Genomic DNA, 8,580 nt, shown 5'->3' with positions numbered 1-8,580 from the left:
AGCACCCTGGTAACTAAGCTTTAACGTCTATATAATAAGTACCCCTCGTTTAACATGCAACCAACATGTACAATACACTCAAATAGCATACGTCTGTTTTATAGTTCAGGATAGGATTTCTATACCTGGAACAGACGGGGATGTCAAACCCTATGGATCCATATACTACTACTCGCGCCCACCAGTTCTTATAACTGGCAGTTAACAGTTACCAAAGCTAAGGGATTTTCGGTTCAAACTCGGTGTAGAATTTAGTATGTACTTGTATCCATTATGTTTAAAATAAAGTGCATGTATTCTCAGCCCAAAAATATATATTGCAAAAGCAATTAAAAAGGGATCGTATGAAACTCACCCATATAAATATTGTAAATCAGTTAATAAAGCATTTGCATGTATTCTCAGCCCAAAAATATTGAGAGAAAAAGGGTTCTTATGAAACTCACCCATATAAATATTGTAAATCAGTTAATAAAGCATTTGCATGTATTCTCAGCCCAAAAATATTGAGAGAAAAAGGGTTCTTATGAAACTCACATTTCAATATTGTGGTTCAATATTGTAGGCAAAATATGTAGATGCAATGACAACAACGAATGCATAGTTGGTCTGAGATTCACGAACAATACACCCGAACATTATCCATAACCTCCTTAGCTATAACCCACTTGAAACTCGTTTTCAAAATCACCCGAACATAACCCCGTCGTTGTATTTTATGTATATTATTATTTTTGTATCATAAAAATAATAATACTAATAGTAATAAAATTGATAATAATAATATTAAGTATAATAATAAAATATTGATACTATGAAGTAACAAGTGTGTTTTATAAAAAAAAAAATGATTGAGTGTAATCCATCTATCTATCCATATGCGTATATATATAGAGATATAGATGTAGATATTTTAAATTTAATAATATAATAAAACATTAATATAATATAATAAAATAATAAAATAATAATCATTTTTGTTGTTTTCCTTGTCGACATATTTAAATATAATATATATAATAATATAATAATATTGAAATAAAATATAATAATATAATAATATATTTAGAATCAAATTTGAATCGTAAATGTTTAAAAAAAGTCGTATTTATTAAATACTTCAGGGTTATATTATGTAACTTATAATTAATAATTTCTATCATGTCGCTTTCATGTGAATAGTAAATTAATTAATTTCGTTTCATTTACTATTCAATGAATAGTAAATGAATTAATTTAAATTCAACTATTTAAGCTACACGTTGTTGTACGTTATGCTTTACAAATTGTACATTTTTAATTTAGCTTCGTTTCTTAAAAAAAATTACAAAAATTATATCATAAAAATAAAACGACTTAATACGTAAAATTTTTAAATAGAAAAAGCATCGTTTAATAGTAAATTTTTATCATTTCATATATAAATATTATAAAATTTAGTTTTCTAGAACTAATTATATTCAATATTCATAACCACGTTTTAAATATACGTCGCAAGTTATTCATACAATTACTATTCCAACTTATCATATATATTCAAATAGATATATAAACCAATAAGTTCAATGTACGGTATCATACAATTAATACCTTATTACGCTTTCAGGTTATAGTATATATAGGTATCTATTTACATATAATTGTTCGCGAATCATCGAGAACAGTCGAAGGGTAATTGTATAGTTCAAAATTTTGAGATTCAAATTCATAGACTTTGCTTATCGTGTCGGAAACGTTAAAGATTAAGTTTAAATTTGGTCAGAAATTTCCGGGTCATCACAACAACAAACACTAGTTAATCGAGTTTATTTGTGAACTTAACACTTAATAGTTCATAACACTAATAATTTCATCAACCAACCCATAACCACCATTATTAGGGTTCTTACAAAAAATAAAGCGCGCGCAAACCTGGTTCAAACAATGAATGATCAAAATAAGCAGAGAGATTTTCGCGCACAAGTCAAATTCACATGTGAGGTGAAAACAATATGAAGAGATTATGAAGTATTTATAGGGAAGTACAAAAGTGAAGAGTCTTTTGGAAGAGATAAAAAAAAATAGCGGTTATATTGACACGGTTAATATCCGAACACGTGGCACAAAACTAGAGGAGAACCACCTGTAGGGAACAAGGAATATACATGCGACGGTTGACGGTTGACATGACGAGTGTGATCAAACAGCAAACTCTGACATGCGCAGATATTCCTGTCAAATCACGAATTGACGTCAAAACAACCATAGATTGTTGGCGCAAGATAATAGAAATAATTCGGAGTTCCACACCATACTCAATTCTTGCGCATACTATTGAACTGGGGGGACTTAATGATACGCATACCCGATTAGTATCGTTTAGCGCAGCACACAGTATTAGCGCTGAGTACATTGTATGGCAGCCACATCGTACTGCGCCAACATTGCCACTACAAAAAGCCTGTACAAGGCTAAGGCCGACCAACAGAGGACATGGCCGACCAAAAGCATAACAGACAAAACACCTTTTATCTTTTGTTCCCTCTGTGGACAAAGCAAGTACTAGAGGGGCACACCATGAATCTGTCTTCATTAGGTGGCACCAATCACATGAGACCAGTCTCCACTATAAATACCAAGCCCATACCATAAATGCACCATCCCAGAATCATCAGAGCATACCCGATCTTTAACCTAGACTATATTTAGTAAGGAATCGTATTCTGCGCTAAGTATCAAGTGCACCAGCGCTAGTCATCTAGCATCGAGCGTACCCACACTCCGGAAAACCGCGCTCTAACACATTACAGGTAGCGTTCCTTGAACAATAAAGTCTAACACTTACCCCGAGCCATCTCATACCGGCTATCCCGACTGATGGTGGGTCGAAGCTTACCACCCCTGTCGAGATCCACATTTCACTTGGGGTTATTCACGGTACACCGAACCGGAGTGTAAAGCTCGAATGACCCTCAAATCCCCCTATCATTGTTGACAAGCATGGACTGAACCCCCCAATCTCATCTATGCTTGATCAATTCACCGTCTACGTTATTCAAGGCGTTTTTATCTCCAATGCTTCACTTAGGTGTTCGACCACAATGTGGTTCGAATATACAATTATCAGCGTAAATATTTAAAAAAATGTATATTATAATAAAGTTTTGAAAAACAATGTATCGGAGCTATTTTCAAATATTTGTTTGATTCACTATAAGTGAAATGAAAAAAAAAGAAAAACAAAAAACAAAAATTGAGTTGACAAAATCTGAAATTATGTGCATCAGATCCACAATTTCAAACAATAATGTGCATTGAACACCTTTTTCTTCATTGCACGTGGTCTTTCAAGATTTGGGTGTCTCTTTTTAAATGGTGGAATATAAGATGGGTGATTCCTTACTCGGTTATTAGTTTTTCATCCGATTGGTTTTACGGAATGGGCATCAGTGACAAAAAGTGTTGGAGGCTTATTGGGCCGGCCACTTTATGGGCCATTTGGGTCGGGAGAAATAATTACATTTTTAATGGAAAATACACTTGTTGGGCTTCCATTGTTCGCCAAGTCAAGCTCAAAGTTTTCATATGGGCTTCCACTTTCAAATTATGTTATAGTCATCAATATTATGTATGGGATTACAATCCCGGTTTACTTTGTCACTCGATTTAAAACATTTAGTTAGGACTTCTTGTTAGTTTTGATCGAGTAACCTACACAAGTTGTAATTTTGATGTAATAGGTGCTTTTCATCTTTTTGATGAAAGGTTTCCTTCCCACTTTTTTATTAATGAGATTTGCATCCTTTTCGCTGAAAAAAAAAGAAAAGAAAAAAAAACAATAATGTGTATGCTCACACAATCCGTAATTAATACTTTCCGGGGCTGCTTTATAAATTTTATAACGTATGTGCTATATCGTTCAAGATAAGATATTAGAAGGGGCAACTCAAAACTACGGTCAAAAGAGCTTACCGAAACACCGTCAATTTCATTTGATACACACAGTTCAGGGTTTCGGGTTAATCGCCTGGTTTTTGGATCTATAGTCAACAAACTTTGCTGAATCTATGGAGCCGAAGGTACATTATCTCATTCCACTATCTCTTTATTTCTGAGTTTATTATAATTAATTAATTAATTTTTTATATTCTAGGTCAGAAAAGGTATCATTGCACATTTGCACATGAATCAAAAGAAGATGGAAATGGGAATGGGAATGATGAGAATGTGAGATGATAACTGTGAGAAGGGGAAAAGGAGTAAAAAGGTTAAGAAGGGTAACAAGAGGAACAAGAACAGAAAATAGTCGATTTGTATAGGCTTGATTGTTTTGCAATTTGATTGTATTTTTCTATAGCTTAGTCTAATATGCTTGTTGTTGTTTTGGCAACTATTTGAATCAAAAGTGCATGTGAATACAGTTTTATAATTCATGGTTACAGGAAAGTCAAATTTTCACGATGTTGATTCTTTATTTAAAAACTTACATGATTTTAAATGTGTGCCTTAAGAATTTTTTTTTGAAGGCAATGATTTTGGGTTAGATGTTGGTTTCTCAGAATGTTGTTAATGTTCTGTTTTGATGCGCGTTTATGTCAAACATCCGTTGTGTGTTTATATGATTGTTTGCCAAAATCTTCTTAAAATTTGTTGATTTAGATGTCAGGTTATGTCGTTGCTTGTAATAACCGTCCCTTATGGGGTCTGATGTTTGTTTGCCAAATCCTTTTAATATTTGTTGGTTTTTATGTGTTTATGTTGTTGCTTGTAAAAAATGCCTCTTGTGGGTTTCGATGGTGTTTTGCCAATTTTTTGTTTTTTTTACAGTGTTGGTTTCGAAACTGGTATATGTCATGGTATTAGATAATGATGGAGTTCTAGTGTGTATATTAGGGTTACGAGAAGTGAATTGTGAAATTGGAGATGAAATTGGGGGTTTTGAGTGATGGTGATGATGAAGAAACCTAATGAAAATTGATTTGGCAGATGGAGGTGGTTTTGACATTTTAGATTCACGAATTACACAAACTCGAAGAGATCAAATGAATCAGTGAAATTGTTGGATCGATTTATTGATTGATCTTACTCTTGACTTTTTTAGTCAACGATGATATGTAGTACTAGGTTATATATGAGATGCAATGCAACTGTAGACAGTGCTTTTGATTTCAAAAGAAAACCATCATATTCGTCACCGTGTTTGTGATTTTTTGGAGAGTTGGAGGATCCGATAGTATGTGTGGTCTTTGGACCCCACGCATATAATTTCTTCTTGTATTTCTGGATCAGAAACAACAAACTGTTTCAACAGTTTATCACCAAACGCACGAGAAACAGCAAGCACACCACAAAACCACCTGCCTGCATCTATTCTGTTGCAGTTTGACTTTTTCTGGTCAAACCTGTAACTTGGTTCTTGTATTTGTATGTAGAAGTTATATGGTACTTGGTGTGCTTAATTGCCCAATTATGGTATAGCTGGAAGGTTAACTTTGGGTCAATTTGCCAGAAGCTAGCTGGTTGTATGTGGGAGATGTAGTACATACTTCCTGTTTTCTCTGTGTATTTTGACTTAGAGTTGACCGGGGGGTCCTTTATGTGGTCAGGACTCAGGAGGCAGTTTGATGAGTAATTGGCTTGGCTCCAGTTGCCCAGGCGCTATTGCTCACTCCATTGTGTGTCTTCATTGGCCTTTGGAGTGCTTAGCACATGTTGGTGGCAGGAGTTTTGCTGGTATGGTGGTTGTGTGGTTTATGAAGGAAGTGGTGGTTGTAATAATAAAGTTAATAGAAAAGGAAAAAGAAAGAAAGAATAAAAGAACAGAAAAAAGAAAGAAAAAACAGAAAAAAAGAAATAAAGTGTTATGTAATTTGGTTGCTGTGATGTGCCTGCAGGTTCTTTGGTGCTGCTGACGTAGGCTGCAAGTGTTATTTGGTTGCTGACGTAAGCTGCAGGTGTTACTTGGTTGCTGACGTAAGCTGCAGATGTAGACTAGTTGCTGAAGTGAAGCTGTTGGGTTATTCTGGTTGCTGATGTAAGCAGTTGGGTTGTACTGGTTGCTGACGTAAGCTGCAGGGGGGTTTTTTGGTTGCTGACGTCATCTGTGGGTGTATGCTGGTTAAGAAGAATGTTGTTCTGCTGATGTTAAAGCTTCAAAGTGTTAAAAGGGTCAAGTGCAGATTGTATGAAGACTCAGTTTAGAAGAAAATTGAAGTGCAATAAAGATCTTAAAGTGAAGAATTTGTGCAGTTTTCAAGGGTCAAGTGCTGATTTTTCTGCTGCAGATTTGAAGTCATGGTGCAGTTTGAAGACTTATATCCACTGTTATATATTTTTATATTATGTGATTTTAATTGCAGGTTATGTTGTTCGTCATTTGGTTTAGTTATGAGGCTAGATATTGGTATTGGTGGTTGTTTAGACATAAGATTTTTGGTTGATAGGATTTTTTGATCTATGTATAGATTTTAATTTCCTAGAGTAGGCAATTTTGTCAAAGTGTTTCGGATGGTCACTTCAAAACATCCGCCCACTGTACTTATTTTTTGTGATTAATAAAATTTCTCCGGGGTACCGTCCCCTTTTATCAAAAAAAAAAAAAAAAAAAAAAAAAAAAAAAACAACCTGCATCTTCAAAACGTTTTCGTTCATCACTTAAATCCGGTTTATGATCTCGTGAAACAGCAAACGCGTTCCCGTTTCTACAAACGACAGCTCTTGAATCACCAACGTTAGCAACTAACAACTGATTACCAACAAGTATGGCAGTCGAAGTTGTTGATCCAACATCTCTCTCATCTGATTACTTTCTGTTTTTAGCAACTCAGAGTCTCTATGATTGTAAGATTCAGATATGGCTGATTTGGTATCGGATATGAACTTTGGATGTTTAATTAGATTACTAAAAAGATTATTTCTAACGTATTCTGCAGCGCGAGTGCCACCATGACCGTCAAAAACTCTGAAGAGACCAACCAGCTGTCCATTAACACACTCGATTCTTGTATCGTAAAAATCCTCCATTGATGATCTTTTACCAAGTGAGCTTGCATAGCCATAGCTAAACTTTGAATCTTCCTGGTTGATCCGAGTTAGTGGATGGTATCACAGAATCTAGATATCCCATAATTATTTTTTGGATTGAAGTTCCTGCAAATAATTCTATACTTTATTAGATAAATTTATCAAAGATAAAAGTTTGATTTTGGGGGGTCAAATTTGATCAATTTTCGACCTCATGGTTGATCAGATATTCAGAATCTACAACTTTGAATTAGACTACAAAAGTAACAATTAAACAGCTGTATACATAATATATTCAGAAAATTTAATAACAGGAAAACGTTAGGTTTGACATATATCGATCAAATTAGAACGAAATCTTATGAATCGTTAGTCATTCATAGTTTTGGACATGAAATTAGTGTTATACAGACAAACGTATGTATGATGTTAAAGTAACAAAAGTATACCTTTTTCTATATATTTGTATATATACCACAAAATCTGTTGAAATAAGTCATATGTTTGCAATTTCAATCCCATGAACTATACAATAAAGTCTTGCCCTTAGAAAAGAACTTTAAAGGGAATCAAATTAAGGGTGACGAAACCTGAAGGAAAAAAGTTCCTTTAACTGAGAATGTGACTACCGATAAGAATTCTTAAATGAAAATAAATGGAATAAGTTAGTAATGTTGTCTTAGTAAAGAGATGTAGTTATAGAGGATCATATAGAAACTTAGTTGTTTATGAAAAGTCAGTTGCCTTCTTTTTCTGACTCGTGTTCTCCTTATCCAGAAAATCAAACCCTTAAACTATCTTTGTGTAGCGAACTGGACGTTATGGGGGACTTGGAAGCGAGTGGGGATTCAGATCCATCTGAGTGCAACAAGTATTCACCGTCTACAGTATTCAAGACGTTTTTATCTCCAATGCTTCACTTAGGTGAAGATGTGTGACGATGAGGGGGTTTTAGCTGTTTAAAAGGTTATTGTTTTTGTCATTCATTTGGTTTTGTTTGAATTGTTGCAATGGCTTGTTGTAGATAATTGTTCAAGATTGTTGATCATGTAGATCGTATGATCTACTTAAAGAAATTGTTAGGTTTTGTCAGTAGTAACCTAATTTAAATATTTTTGATCTATAATATTTATATTTTCTAACTTGTAAACTAATAAATAGAATCTTACGGATACCGCTTGAATCTTTCAGTTTGAGAGTCGGAGATTGAGTCCTTTGAGTGCCCATGTTGCAACTTTGGTATCAAATCTTCAGACCATGTTTTGTTTTGTTGTTCTTTAGCTTTGTGAGTGTGGGTTCATGTTGAATAGATGGGTTGGAGATACGACCCCTTCATTAAGTTCGTGGGTTGGTTTCTATTAGAATGGTTCGCCGTATAGGAAAGACAAGTTGTATACCATTGTTGATTCTTATCGCGGTTGATTCTACGGTTTTTGTGTAATCTCTATAGATACCGTATCAATAATAAAGGTAACGTCACGGGATTACATTGTTGTTTTACTTTGAATCGATTTAGAAATTGAGTTGTAAGGACGTGGGGCCGTGTTTGTTGAAATTATCGTTTAGGTTTATTGTAAT

At 34.2% G+C, this 8,580-nt stretch overlaps 1 pseudogene; it reads right to left on the bottom strand.

The window, feature by feature from the left end:
- Positions 1–5,170: 5,170 nt before the first annotated feature.
- LOC139899667 (probable protein phosphatase 2C 59) lies at positions 5,171–7,105 on the bottom strand (annotated as a pseudogene).
- Between the last annotated feature and the right edge of the window lie 1,475 nt (positions 7,106–8,580).

Source organism: Rutidosis leptorrhynchoides, chromosome 3 (assembly GCF_046630445.1).
Source record: "Rutidosis leptorrhynchoides isolate AG116_Rl617_1_P2 chromosome 3, CSIRO_AGI_Rlap_v1, whole genome shotgun sequence".
Classification (NCBI taxonomy): Eukaryota; Viridiplantae; Streptophyta; class Magnoliopsida; order Asterales; family Asteraceae; genus Rutidosis; species Rutidosis leptorrhynchoides.
Note: the sequence above shows the minus strand (reverse complement) of the source record. Positions and strands in the feature narration are given on the sequence as shown.